This window comes from Anticarsia gemmatalis, chromosome 13 (assembly GCF_050436995.1).
Source record: "Anticarsia gemmatalis isolate Benzon Research Colony breed Stoneville strain chromosome 13, ilAntGemm2 primary, whole genome shotgun sequence".
NCBI lineage: Eukaryota > Metazoa > Arthropoda > Insecta > Lepidoptera > Erebidae > Anticarsia > Anticarsia gemmatalis.
Window position 1 is genome coordinate 370,058 of NC_134757.1, and position 15,178 is coordinate 385,235.

A 15,178-nucleotide genomic window follows, 5' to 3' on the forward strand; every position below is an offset into this window, starting at 1 on the left:
GTAGCAGAAATGTTTCCCCGGGCGCAAAGGTATGAGTTAGGAACGTAATGTTACAAAATATGTAAAACAAAACTCCATTTTTTTTCTGTTCTGGACGAGACAATAGGCACTTTTAGGTATACACAATCTGAGGTTAATGATTTTTCTTTACTTTCAAATAATGCTTGGGTAACGTCTTTCCATTAAATAATTTGTCATAGAAGTCATATTTGTAATTGTTTTCATAATTTATTACATGTGTGTTTATGTATGCTTTTCTGGCTTATGGAATGATTTAATTCAAAAAATGTTATTCGGAATCTAATCAACTTGGGATCGATTCCGAATTCTAAGTCTTTAGGAATGACATGACAGCCTTAAGGTTTCCTTCAATCAGCGGAATTCAAACTAATCTGAATGTTTTCTCATTAAATTAAATGATTGAAGAAATGAACATATGGCAGTATTACCAGCGTGAGACAACGCCAAAATAAACGACGACTCATAAAAATAAAACGAAACCCGTTATTTCGCGAAGGTTGACCTCGAATCATTATTTAATGATAAGGTCCTGTCACAATTAGTTCTGTTGCGATAAATTCACAAATATTTGCATATGAAGTAAACAAATTCAATATGTTCGGTGTCGCTGGTTCGTGCCGGATCAACGTTCCGGTTTGGAACAATGGTCGGGGCGTCATTGTCCGGTATCTCGTCATCTCCTACCATTGTGCAACCGACATCACTCCACGATCCGTTATTGTCTTCAAGATAATCTTCACGAGCATTTATCTCAACACTATGATCAAATGAATCACTACTTTCATCGTTGATTTATCTTCCTCCAGATTGTTTTTATGTTCAACGATCTTCTTATCATCTCCAATTCGAATCGGATAAGTGTTCTCAATTTCGGCTTTACAATCGGTAGTAAAAGGAGTGATAGTAACACGGAATTTGTGTGTCGTTACATCTAGCCCCCAAAGCGAAGAAGCTTTTATCGGTTATATAAATAACACACTTAGACTAATTAGAGTCGTATGTGTATTGTACGCTTTCTCGGAACGCGGCTCGATAAGTTTTATCTTTTAGGGCACGAAAGCCTGCGGGACAGGGTTGAGGAGGCAGGAGGAGGCAGGAGGCGGCAGGAGGAGTAGGAGCCGCGCATCCCGCGGCCTGCGCAGGCGCACCGCCGCGCGCCACAGCCAGTGATCGCTCGGACGCCGACCGCGCCGCACGCACGTACACACGCCCCTCGCCCCGCAAGCCGCACCACGCGAAAAAACACAATAAAACCAATCGACCCCGAGTGACCCCAAAAGTGCATACCGAGCGGCCGACACGAACGAAACGACTTCGCGAAGACACTCACCATCTGAATAATACAGACTAACACTAACGCTTAGCATAACACGTGAGCTTCATTAACTGTTAATATTAAGTTATAATTAACATAAAGGTGGAAATTATACTGTGCACTGGAAGATACCCGAGTTCTGAGCGAATTGTTTTAAAATTTAAATGGTAACGGGCGACTCGTAGCTGCGGCGGCCACAGGTAAGTCCAATACGAATTATTTCTCACATTATCGTCCGCGCCTCGCTCAGCTGAGCGGCATTTTTGACACTTGTATTTTTTAAACGTGTCCACGCATAAATTAGGCAGACGTATTCATTCACGAGCCACGGAGGTTAACAGTTTCTCGTGTTTTTATTTATGAGTTAAATGGGAGGTGAGTTAGTGAGTAATACGTGTGTTATGATCGAATGTTTAGTGTCCGTTGTTTGCTTGTGTCGGCGTTTGTCTCCGTGGAATGCGCCGGCTTTGTCCCGTGTTGTGATCATAACAAATATCTCTGTGTCTAGGTGTGCGGTGGCTTCGGATGTTCATGTTTGTACACCTGTTCAGTGGATTCCTGTACTTTATAATCTTGCCTTACCGTCTTCAGTTCCTCGGCGTTATTACCTTAATTGTTTGGGAGCCTTGTATGCTTAAATAAGCAATTGTTTATCGCCTAGTTGGGTGGACGAACAATGCTCGTGTTTGCCATTCAAATGTTCTGAGTCATATGATTGAGTGTATAATTCTTTTTGCTTGTAGTTTCGTCTCCATATTCCGAAACAGCCGAGGATACTTAGGCTCGCGTTAGTCACAGCTCGCTTTAATACCTGCTCCACCCACATTTGACTTATAAATAGGCAATACACCTCCGTCTTCACAATATATTTGGTCAACATTTCTGTGAAGACGATTACTCTAAAACACCAACAGTTAGCTACCTATATCACTTTGCATCTGTCACAAACGCCAAAATTACATGTCAAAAGTAATTATTATTCGAATATAGAATATTGTCGACATTACCAAAAGTTGCCATAAACAAAGATCGAATTAAATTAAGAACACAACAGTCAATTTAAAAGTTTCCAGATAAAAAAACAACATTAAAAAAAGAAGAAGTAATTAAGTCACAGCTTAAGTAACACAGAACTTAATTAACATGTATTATTTAATTGTAATTTTATTCTCTGAATGAGTCAGGTACCGAGAAATGAACCTGTTTACCCCGGCCCAGTAATATCATGAGCCATTCGTAAGCAAGATACTGGCCATCATTTCTTATAAAAGTTGATTATACATACATAACTTTACATCATTGAGTTAAGTCATCGACTAAATACAATTGATGACGGGAAATATGATTTCATACTTTCTGATTAAAATCTATTACGTTGCTCTCTTTTTGTTGCATATTATTGAAATTTAAGCACCCGGTTCCACCAGTTCTAAAATCTATCAGATAGCCAATGGGGTTTGCTACACAATCAAAATCAAAATCAAAATCGAATCATTTATTCATATAGGTCAAATGCTGACACTTATGATAGTCAATGTCAATAGTCAATAGTAAAATCAATGTCAAGTCAAACACACATTTTCGGTTCGGTATTAATCAGCCTAGCCGGGCGTCAAAACCGAATATGTGTAGATGAACCCGATCGGCACAAGCCTAACAAGTGAGTCGAGTCGGATTTGTTGTATGATAAAATATTGCCGAAGACTAAATTTCCCTTTATTTCTGGAATAACATTAAATCAATAATTTATTCTTCCACTAGAGGCCGTCCGCAACTTCGTCCGCGTGGAAACCCTTCCCGTGTAAATTCCGATCCCTCGGGAACTCCGGAATAAAAAGTAGCCTATGTGTTATTCTGGGTCTTCAGCTACCTATATACCAACCGTAAACGGTTTATTAGTATTTGCGTGAAAGAGTAACAAACATTCATACATATATACATTCTCACAAAGTTTCGCATTTATAATATTAGTAGGATATCACATAACCAAAAATGTCAAAACATAAGCTAAACTTTACGACCCAATATTGACACTATCAATTATCGAAATCACATGCCAATGGCACAATATTTGCAACTCTCACCTCTACCCATACATTCATACACATACATACATAAGTGTATGGCGCATGTATATATGTATAAATGTATGGTGTGTGTAGTGTACAAGTTGCATGTCCAGCCTGGACCAGTCGGGGAGGTTGTTGAAATTATCTCGCGTTGTATAATCGTTCCCACGTTTTAAAACGAGTTGTTTGAATAATTATTATTATGTTTCCTTGTGGATGTGGATTATGGTTTATTTGGTGAAATGGAGCGATGGAGGAAAAAATGTTTTTTGCCGAATATAGGCTAGATTTTTTTCTTTTGGTAGATGTTGTTTACATAAATATCATCATCGAAATATATCAAAAAATCCTATAAAGGTCTCCGTCTTCTGTAAACAGACTCAAGTTGCAAATTAAGGACTTAGCGACCCTTCCGAGTCCTTACTCAGAAGCGTCTTTATACTTATGGCAAAAGTCATCAAAAAAGTTTCATACAATTTTGTAGAAAAACAATTAATGATTTACCTGTCCTATATTGACTTATAAAATACATATTGCATCAATGCAAAAACGTACATCAATGTCAAACACCCCGAGCCGGGCGGGCCGTAAAAAGCCTCCGAAGGTTCCGTTGTAACAGCCCACGCTCCAAAAACAAAAGATATACCACTATTAATACCCACAAATTAACAAAACCACTAATTATTATAATTGTAGTCTACAATGCAATATATGAAAGATAGTCTTCAAATTCAACCACGTTATGACGTCATCTGCGCACGCGCACAAGGCTGCAACTAATCCATTCTTCTCTATCTCTTTTTAATGTTTGGAGAGACCTCGGATCTCTCGCTTCGTAAAATTTGTAGGTTTATTAACAGTTTTGTATTTATTTTGTGTGTTTAGAGCACTCACTCGAATGGAACCAATCGGTGTTCGTGTATGTTTTTGTTAAAAAAATGTAAGACTAGTTTACTTGTGATATTTTTTGACAACAGTTGGTTGATGCCGGAAACTATATCCTGAACTTGTTGTTCTTTTTGGGACTTCATTTGACTGTTCTACAAAACATCCTCGGTAAATAGGCCTTGATCTTTTTGAGATCATAGAGTCATCATCATATGTCTTATCTTTGTTCCTTAGATCACACTATTCAATAATCACCCTAAATATAATTTTCACTTATAGTCCTCCAAACTGAAGCAATATAAATTAATCTTACATTTTGTCAATTCTTATCCCACCAGCTGTTATAAATTCATAGAAATATATGAATAAAGTAAATAGCCTCAATAATGACGTAATGATATTAAATCACTGTCGCGTAGGTAGTGTGAATACAGCCGTCAATATTGTATGTTTGTATGTTTGTTTACTGGCGAGGCGTTTATTGACAGGCTTCGACGACCGTGACATGATCATTACATACTCAATAACTAAACTGTAATATTACCATTTCTTTTTGACACAATAATGAAGATAATCCGAGCCGAATCCCGGGTCGAGCAAAGTGCTATTCTGATTTATTTTGGAGTTGTTCTCAATAGTATTCCGGAGTTTGGTAACTTGCCCGATAAATGGCAATATGTCCCTCATAACATAAATCTAATTTTGGATAGAAAATAGAATTTGTCAAATTGTTCTGGATATCAGACTACCTGAATGCAATTGGCCTAACTTTTCTCTTTTCGACATTAGACCTTTGTTCAGCCGCAAGTCAGTAATAGGTTAAAAAAAACTTTTTTGTCTTCTCCTTATCCCACGATAAGCAGGATCTGTACAACATGTTTACGTTCTCAAAAACATGCTGTGAAGAGATTTCGCCGAAGTTTTTACGACCAGTCACCTGACTTGACTGACCTGACTTCAACCCTCTTTAGGAATGCTAAGGTAAAAGAATTTAATGACTAGAGGAATTACATTCCTTATAAGTACTTTTTTAATTCTCTCTGTTAACATTACCTGGCTTACCTGCCTTGTGATTTCCCGCTTGCCGGTAGTATTTATTCCCTATTCCCATTACATTTACTGACTCTTCTTATTATTTCGTGTTAGTTATACTTACATATAAAAAAATAAATAAATCTTACCCATTAATGTCCAACTGCTAGGCAAGGATCTCCTCCCGTAATGAGGTAATAGTTAGGCCTTGAGTCCACCACGCTGACCAAGTGCGGGACTTCAACAGTATCTATCTTTAATATTTTTTTAAAACTACATTTATTAAGGCAAACACCTATTTTCTGTTTCGATTGACTGGCATTTATGTCATATCGTTCTAAAACAACACGTCCAAAATCATGATATTGAAATCAACAAACATGTTATTAAATTAGTAAATCTATCGCGATAACATCTTGTAGATAATTTTGCACAATACCGTGATGACCTTTCATAGACGTTTTATACGCTATCTTAGAATAAAGACAGCTAGACACATTGTGTCGTAAGTCCAGACGTGTCTTAACACAGCGTGTCTATCTAGGCACGTGTTAGTCTAGCATTGGTAAATGTCTGGCGCCGCCGACTGTTTTGATTTGTAAATATTATTGAGGAGTTCCACAGGGAGGTGGCCTTGGTCCTTTCCTGATAAAATTGTAAATTGAGGAGGATTCTAGGGAACCGATTATGTTGTTGTTTACGTTTGTGATAGTTAGTTTTATGATGATAGTGGTGTTTAGATCATTATGCCAAATTGATATTTGAGTATTTAAAATGTGATTAAGATAAGAAAAGGTTCCCAAAGGAAAAAGGTATTTCGATTTCATTATTATAGTGATACTAGCTTTTACCCGCGACTTCGTCCGTCACCTGAATTTTCCCATGGAAATGCGTCATTTTCCCGAAGTAAAAAGTAGCCTATGTCCTTTCTAAGGTATCAAAATATCTCCATACCAAATTTCATGCAAATTGGTTCTGTAATTTAGGCGTGATTGAGTAACGAGCATGTTACCGATGGACCCTTTGATCTTCTTCAAAGTAAATCAACAATATTTCCCTTGAACTCGCCGCCATTTATCAAGTAAATAGTTTATCTAACCACAATTTATTAGCACTGCATCTAATTCATGTTATGACAAGTACAAATACAATAATAGTTATTGATACATACATACATACATACAAACATAAATACCAGTGTTACTTGTGTGGGAGTCTCACTTATTGATAGAAACGTGACTTATTTAGTTATTCGTGGCTATGAGTAAGTTTTGATAGACCATTCTTTGTTGAGCAATGAGACAGGTGATTACTAAGAATCGTGAAGGAATATGATGTGTTTTAAATGGAATTTGTTTAGAATTAGGTCAACTTTAATGTAGGTTACAAATATCAGTCCAGTAAGTTAAGTTTTAGTTCTAAATTATTTTCATTATTTGATTTTTACTATCTTTAAACCAAGGGCTTTACGTGAAACTATGATTATACACGAGCATTAAAAAATACGTAATTTTGATACAATTGAAGAACTTTCTGTCGTTTTATACTTTTAGGCAAAGCATAAGTTTTGTCTTTACTATTTTATAAATACAGTTGACATATAATAAGATAAGTATAAAACGACAGAAAGTCTTAGTCTCAAAAACAAACAAAATAGTTATAAATGTCAAAAATAAAAACAATACACAGATAATCACATCAAAATTCATAACAAATAATAAAGCTACAAGTTCTAAACATCATAATAATCTTCCAAACGTATATACCGTCTTAAAGAGTGGGCAACGATTAAATCAGCGAAGGTAACCAGTGTGTAATGACGTCACGGCTCGGTGGCGGTCCCATGAGCCCGCAGCCCTGCGCATGCGCACCCAGTGGTAATGACCACGACAAATGATTAATGTTTAACTACAACTTTATACCATAGTCCGAGAACTTAGTAGAGAGTATTGTAAGTAAGCTTTGCTGCTGGAAAAAAGTATACAAAATTCAAAATTCTCTAAAATTCTTAATACACACGGCGTATGCAGCTGACAGTGACCTGTTTGATACAGCTACTAAATTATGTAAATACATAGAATTATTAATTGTAATCTAGATATATTGTACAAGCTAAGGCTCTCTACGAAGTTGTTGGACTATAGTAGTCTTGGCATTCCTGATTTTCCAGATTAGAGTTAACATTTATTGTATGTTCCAAATAAAGTAGCCGTAGCAAAAAGGTGCCTAAGGCATACGCATGTGGTTCACCACAGTAAAAAAAATCTAAATTTTGTACACCTCCTCTGGCCGCGAACCTTTCATACACGAGACTCTCTATTAAGTTGTCAGGCTGTACATACTGTTGATTTTATTATTACTCTGATTGTTAATTAATTCTTTCTTCGGGAGTTTTTATTTTAAATTAGAAAGTCTTTTTACGTGGTTCACATGACAAACGTTTCAGTTTTGAGTTATTTATTTGCACTTAATAATGGAAACCTTTATTTGCAGTATGTACTTAGTTCTAAAAACCATAATTAATTGTGTATGTTTGGATGGCTGTTTGTTAATCACGTGGAAATTACAGAACGTTTTTCGATTAAATTAGGTACATAGAAGGTTTATAGTCTAGATTAACACATAGCATAGGTTTTTTATTCCTTACTACACAATTTCATCCCGTTGATTACATTCCCATGGGAATTGAAATCCCATTAATCCTATTCGAACCATGTTATTCATTTAAAAATAAAATGCATTAGTTTTTTAAAGTCTTGCGCGTACATACATTTTGAAGATATTTTTTTATATCTATAGATTATTTCTTACTCCGGTATAAATCTTTTCACAAACGAAGCCACATGACAGAATCTAGTATCTCATAAGTTACAAGTAATTTTCAAGTAGTGTTACAATGGCTGTAAGTATATGAATCAGATTGCATCGTAAGATAACACGTCGTTTAATCAAGCACAGATGAGTTAGCGTGTAATCGTTTAAATGATTGAAATGAATCCCATCACTTACGTTGTTTATATTATATTATACAGATAATTTAGCGAGTCGCATTGTTTATTAACTGGTGTTATGTGTTTTTAAATAGTTAAATACAATACAGCACCTAAGTAGCATATTACTGTATATGTGATAGGTCTCGAGGATGTTTGGTGTAAGTTATTCTTTACCGTAAAAACTATGTTTGTTACGCTTTTGCGTCAAAATAACTTACCCCTTCTTTTCAACCTGTCATTTTTATATGAGCTTAAAACTGTATTGAATGGATGAACTATCACTAAATGTGCCTAAGAAACCGGGGGTCAATAGATTTTGACGAGTTTATAACCTGTATTGACACATATAATACACTTTTTATATTCGAAATTATGTCCACTCGGACGAATTCGCGAGCAGAAGCTAGTCGAAAATTTTCATTGTACATTTTAATTTATTTCTTTTCGATAGGTAGGTCTGCCTCGTTTCATAGTATTTTAACTACTCAAAAGCCTTAGACAAATCATAATTCTAACGTTATTATTGGTCTATTACAATTTTCGTTCAGTTAAAGCTCTCGTGTAGCAGTGAAAGCAGACTCGAGCTCACTGCGGTGTGCAGCGAGTCAGAGTACATGACGTTCATTAGACGGTACATGGACCCTACACATAGACCCAGCATGGGAACCTATCAACACCGTGGAAATGTACCGTAGACTACTATGTAATCTATCCTACAGCTAGCTGACGTTCCGTAGTTTTAATATTACTGATTAGTTTTTATACTTTTACCAAATAATATTATTTATTGATACTCAGTCTCGCCTTACATTACATGACATGGTGGTGTATCCCACCAGTGGGACTAACTTGTAGTTTCACAGCCCAAACATGTACATAGTGAGAACCAAAATTTTGTTAACAATTTCAAAATGATATGATGCTTCACAAACAAATCTTGGATCCAACGAAATTTTTAACCCGGGAATTGAATACTTCTTTTAGTTAACGATCGTAGAAAGTTGGTACGAATTGTCCTTAGTATGCAAATAATGGCATTTTCATTGCTACACGTGCGATCAATATAAATATTCTAACTTTAAGTCCCAAACAAAAACTCAACCCAAGTCAAAAATCAAACAAAAAATGAGTGAAAAAAGGTGTTACAGCCATTAACACTAATTGTATTGACATGAACAGTTTGACAGTAGCCGGTGTGCACGTGAGAGACGATGTGCCAGTACCGTGTAGTGGCAAGTGACGTCATCTGCGCACGCGCGTACATTGTCGCAGTCAGCTGTGAATGCATGGTGATCTATATTTAGCGTGACTTATAGATATTAAAATGTATTTACAAGAGGTAATTTAAGTCATCATAGGCATGTTGTTTCACACCTAGAGGATTTTATTACATAGTTTTTTGAGGGAGAATATTTTCACTGAAAAGTATAGCTATAGTTATAGCTATAGTATAAATCAAAAGAAGAAGGACTTGGATCCTCTTGCTTTCTGATAAATTTTATTCAAGGCGGATAAACCTTCTTTTCGTTGTTAATAAGATTTGTTTGCAATAACCATAAAATCATGCATCCCGTGGAATAGACAGATTTAAGACTTTTCTATTCTAATATTCGCGTATAAAAAAGTAGTAGTCGTTGTTCAGTCCTAAAATGTAATTCTAGACCTACAAGGCAAAGTAGTTTTCAGAAAGCAGTAAATAAGTCAAATTCTATCTTGTTTTTTTCTTTCAAAACATTTAAATTAAGTATCGTATTAAACCTTACGTCATAACCTCAAAAATACAATAACATCGGTTACAGCTCACTTTAACAGTCAACTTTATCTATGTAAATAAAATGATGTGAATTAGTACTCAAATTAGTGTTTATTGAACTAATTACTATTTGGAGTCAATGACCTCTTTTATACAATTAGTTGTAATTATTATTCTTGGCGCTACGAGTGACGTAATATTATTAATACTACTGCTATTGCGCTGGTGTTGCGGGTTCGATTCCCGTGGGGAACAAATATTCGATTTATTATTTTCTTCGGGTCTAGTTGTACTCATATAATTGTCTATTGCTTTTTACGTTTGTTGAGATCCTTGGGGGATAGGATACAAAAATAATTGTTATAAAGTAATTACGGATTGCCTTTCAGTTCAATATTTCAAGGGAAATATAGTTTGTTTATTTCCACCAGCCTTTTCGAAAGGTAAAACAATCTATAAGTTTTCTTTATAAGCTAATCCTTACTAGTGGTTACAGTCTCATCTTAATCCTTCCCCTGGATTGAATGCACCCCTAGCCAAATTTTGTTTCAATTGGTACAACCGTTTAGCCGTAAACTTGCACGTGGTAGAGATAGTTTCGCATTTATATTCATGTTAAAGATACCTTATAGCCGTTGTTTCACTATAATAAAGCGGTTTATATCCACGGTGTGTGACTGCATAAAACACTAAATTATATACACTATTGTTCATCATAAAAATTACTTGTTTTGCATATCATTATCATAATGAGGTATTTTTGTGGAGATGTTAAAAAGACGGTACGCGTTGAACTCTCTTGTTCAAAATGTAGCGGATGCATGCTGATTATATTTTTATGAATTGGATACTAAAGAAAAAGAAAGATAGTACCAACGTTTTTGTAAAAAAGTACCTAAATATGTTGTTAATATAAGTTAAAAACAGTGCGAAGATGGGTTATTAATGAAAACCATTTTGTCATTTTTGTGTTAACTAGTGTTAACTAGAATCACATATAAGATGAAAAGATTTTTTAATTTGAGAAATAGTGCCTATTACAAAATCACTGCTTAAAGCATCGAATTCAGATTTAAATAAAAAAGATTTAAAAAATGGCTTAACAAATACACAGATCCTTGAGTTGTACATAAACTAAACTCAAAACAAAGTTACCTATCTATTACACATATGTAAAACAATCATGCAAATCCAAGCCTCACTTGACAGACGAACCAATTATTTAATAAACAAAAATATACGTAAAACAAATAAAACAGTTGGCCATCTGTCGTCGTCGCGTAGGCGCTAGTTCGAGCGATTGTTTCATCCGTGCGGCCCTCTCACGTCGCCGGCCGACACTTGCGCGCGCGCACGCAACTCAGTCGATTGTGCTATATCCTGCGAGTCCTGGAAGGATTTGAGAACTACCACTCTTGATAGTGGTGAGTACTTGTGTTGTATTTTGAGGTTGAAAAAATTGTGGTGTTTGGTTTTGAATGGCCTTTTTGAAAGTGCTTTTTGCAAGTGGCAGGATTTTAGAGGGAAATTCGATGATAATTTGATATTTTGGTAAATTGGTATTGATTTTGTGTGTCGGAAATCGTCTTATGAGTTTTATGTATTCAAAAATCTGCGAAAATTTGACGTTAATAAAAGCATCCTAAAATAAAAATAAATGCTTTAATCGCGTTGACATCAAATTGTTATTAAATTTTGCAAAATAATAAACAAACAGATATTGGAACAGGTTAATAAAACGAGGTGACTTATTTAGAGTACCTTTGTGTTGTTTAACAACAAGAAAATTATCTAAAACTAAGAGTGCTAAATGCGGAAGATCGAAGTGTTTAGTAACTAATCATCCGGTACGGATAGCTCTAAAAATCGGTGGCTTAGATATTGTATTAATGACTTCGAAAAAATAAACTATCTAGATTTTTTTAAAGACCATTCCCGCGCTGTTAACTGCTTTTGCGCGAACTTTTACAAACATACAAACAATGGACACAAAGTACAACCAGTGTAGGAATCGAACCCACGGCCCCGGATGCAATGGTAGCAACGTAGCAACCTAAACCACTGCGCCACGGAGGTAGTCAAAGACTATCCTTAACTAAAGATAGGTTTTGAAACTTATAAAGTGTCAAAACAACATCAAAAAATTATAATTCTATTTGTATAAAGTATAAAAAATCAATGTCTATGCCGCGTGTGGGATTATGTAGGTTTTATAATGTCGAGTCACCTTAGTCATTAATATTCCAATACTTGTTATTAAATCACTAGACTATATGAGAATTAATCTGATTTACTTTTAGACGAAACCACTTCAATTGGCGTGAGTCGTTTTAATTATTTCATCAACGTGACTTTAGATTTAAATTGATTGTTTTAGAGGTCGTCAAAGGATACCTACTTGTCTTAGAACTAATTTATTGGTCAGAACTTTTAACTAGTCTCCAAAAATATATTTAATTTAAGGCTTTCATTCGGCTATTTACTTCAGTAGCTCAATTTTCTTTACTCTAACTGTCATGTCACGTTCGTTTTAACCATTTCTTACTGACAATTCAGATTCGGTTTTACCAAAACCACTTAAGATGCTTAAAGGGTTTCCATAGACTACCATTTCTTTATAGTTAATCGGTAAAACGCATCGCACTAGACTTGATTTATTTATTGCCTAAACATCAACAGCTCAAAAACAATAAGATAAATATTATAAAAAAAATGGTCCATCTAGCCTACTAATTTTGGTGTATATTTTCCAAACAATATGCCCAAATATTCTTATTGCATTAAGTTATATTAACAAAGAAATCATCTCAACTTCTCAACGGAACACTCGCCAAAATCTTCAATGTCAACATTGTTTGTACAAACGGTGTCAAAACATGATGTCACCAATATGTTTAATATTTCTACTTAAATCTAGACATACATATAATACTAAGTACTATTATTTCCTCGCCGATTTCAGCCTTTGGACTCTTTTTCTTTGAACTTTGAACTTACTAATTGACTTAGACAATGATGCACATGACATACCAAAATACATAATAATTTATTGTACTTTATAACTGTCATTATTAATATTCTCAAATATCAAAACACATTACAGACTACCGAAAACCGGCTAGCTATCGAGAAATTTTGCACAAATATCTTATCAGCGCCTCTAGCGGGCTCCGTAGCAACTATTTTGGCAGTACATTTTATATATCAATCTCTCGATACTAGACAGTACCGATGGTTGAGAATTACGCTACTACACACGTGGTTTAAACAAGCGATCAATTATAAAAACTGCTACTTTTCCACCAAGTTCCTCATTGATAGATTATCTTACAATCTAGTGGCAGAAGCACAGTGGCTCAGTGTCTCGCAAATACTGATGACTTCATCTTCAATGCCATTCGTTAAGTAATAAGGATCATCAGCTGTAATTTGAGTCGTTTGCTTTGGAGTTGGGACACGTGGGCTACAAGTGCAGTTATTACGTTATCAGGATCGTGTGTCTGGGATGATCATTAACCTTGGGATGCTTACCTGTTGGGAGCAGTTTGATTACAATCAGTATTGCATCGGTTACAGTGATCGTCATGTTTCTACTGTTGCTCGTGTTGTCATAGGTTCAGTTTATACGGAGCACAAATGTATTGGAGAAAAGAGTTATTTTGTATTTTGTATCTGCATACTGTTTTTTGTTTTGTAAATACCCTGGCGTCTATTTAAGATGCTCGTGGAAAGTTGTCCTGTTTCTATAAGCTGTATTTAACCAAATTCATTTAAAAACATAATACTATTTACTTATTATTTTAAAACTTACATAACGTGCAAAATACACAGTATACAGTTTAATTTTTTTTAATAAATCCGTAGAACAAATTTTAGAGCATTGACTTATTTTTAGATTTTAGATTATTTCTCCAAAGTTGAGGAAAATACGATTTACCTGTTATTTTGTCTTGCATATAATATTCTACAAACATCCTTAACGACATACCTTAATTACCTCAATATATTTCAAGAAACATCACCTGTACCGTCATTACAAACAATGGTCTTCTCTATCAAAATTCCTAATAATTTACCTTATATAGAGCACGTAACTTGTCATTTTTGTTAAGGTAAATAGTCATAATTATTCTTAGTATTCAGCCATCGTGACCCGGATTTATTTATATGTAAAATTGATGCCATCAAAAACATTCTGTAAAAACCTCAAGTCTCGCCGTAAAAAGTTGTGAGATCTATATAATACCAAGTCGATTAATCTATTTAGTCTCTACTTAAAGGACCTTCTGTCTTAAGTTATTACGTATGTTATTATCATGCCAATTTGAAAAAAAAATACCTCTAAAACAAATAGACCGACCTGGCCATCGCATGATTTGATTATTAGTATGTATCACACTACACAGCACGACGAGAAGTTAATGCTCCTGAAATGTTAATGGCGAATTTGTGTTTTCTTGCGATGACCAAGTCGATCTATTTGTTTTAAAGGTATTTTTTTTTTAAATTGGCATGATAATAACATACGTAATAACTTAAGACAGAAGGTCCTTTAAGTAGAGACTAAATAGATTAATCGACTTGGTATTATATAGATCTCACAACTTTTTACGGCGAGACTTGAGGTTTTTACAGAATGTTTTTGATGGCATCTCACTTCTTTTTGTAGAGCGAATAGAGCAAACATAAGTCCAATTTGTATGGAAAGCCGTATTTTTTTCATAATTCAACATATTTTCCTATGGGAATGTTATTCAGTTTCATGGGCTAAACACCCTTACCCACCCTATACCCCCTCCCGTTATGTCTCATATAGTAGATACATATTTACACCTATTTATTTTATTTTCTACAGAAATAATAATTTAATTCATTAACTGCAAATGTAACCTTGTAATCTTATACATTTATATGGGATTACAAAGTTATTGTTGCGGTTAGTGTATTTAGAAAACTTGACCGAAATTAGAAAATATTGAATTTTTCCCATGATTAAGACACTAAACCCTATTTGTATTCTAAATTTTAAGCTTCTAAGTCTGCTAGAAGTACCTTAGACTTTTGATGATCGGTGAGTCAGTGAGTCAGTGAATCAGTGAGTGACAAA

At 34.9% G+C, this 15,178-nt stretch overlaps 1 protein-coding gene across 6 annotated transcripts in view; it reads left to right on the forward strand.

The window, feature by feature from the left end:
- Positions 1–1,182: 1,182 nt before the first annotated feature.
- Positions 1,183–15,178, forward strand: part of LOC142977753 (uncharacterized) — a 96,559-nt gene continuing 82,563 nt past the window's right edge. For 3 of the 6 annotated variants that reach the window (XM_076121837.1, XM_076121835.1, XM_076121836.1), the window contains exon 1: positions 1,187–1,536. The gene's annotated coding sequence lies outside the window, so the exon portion shown is untranslated. Of the gene's footprint in view, positions 1,537–15,178 lie in introns of all 6 variants that reach the window. The other 3 variants (XM_076121833.1, XM_076121834.1, XM_076121838.1) reach the window with 2 other exon arrangements.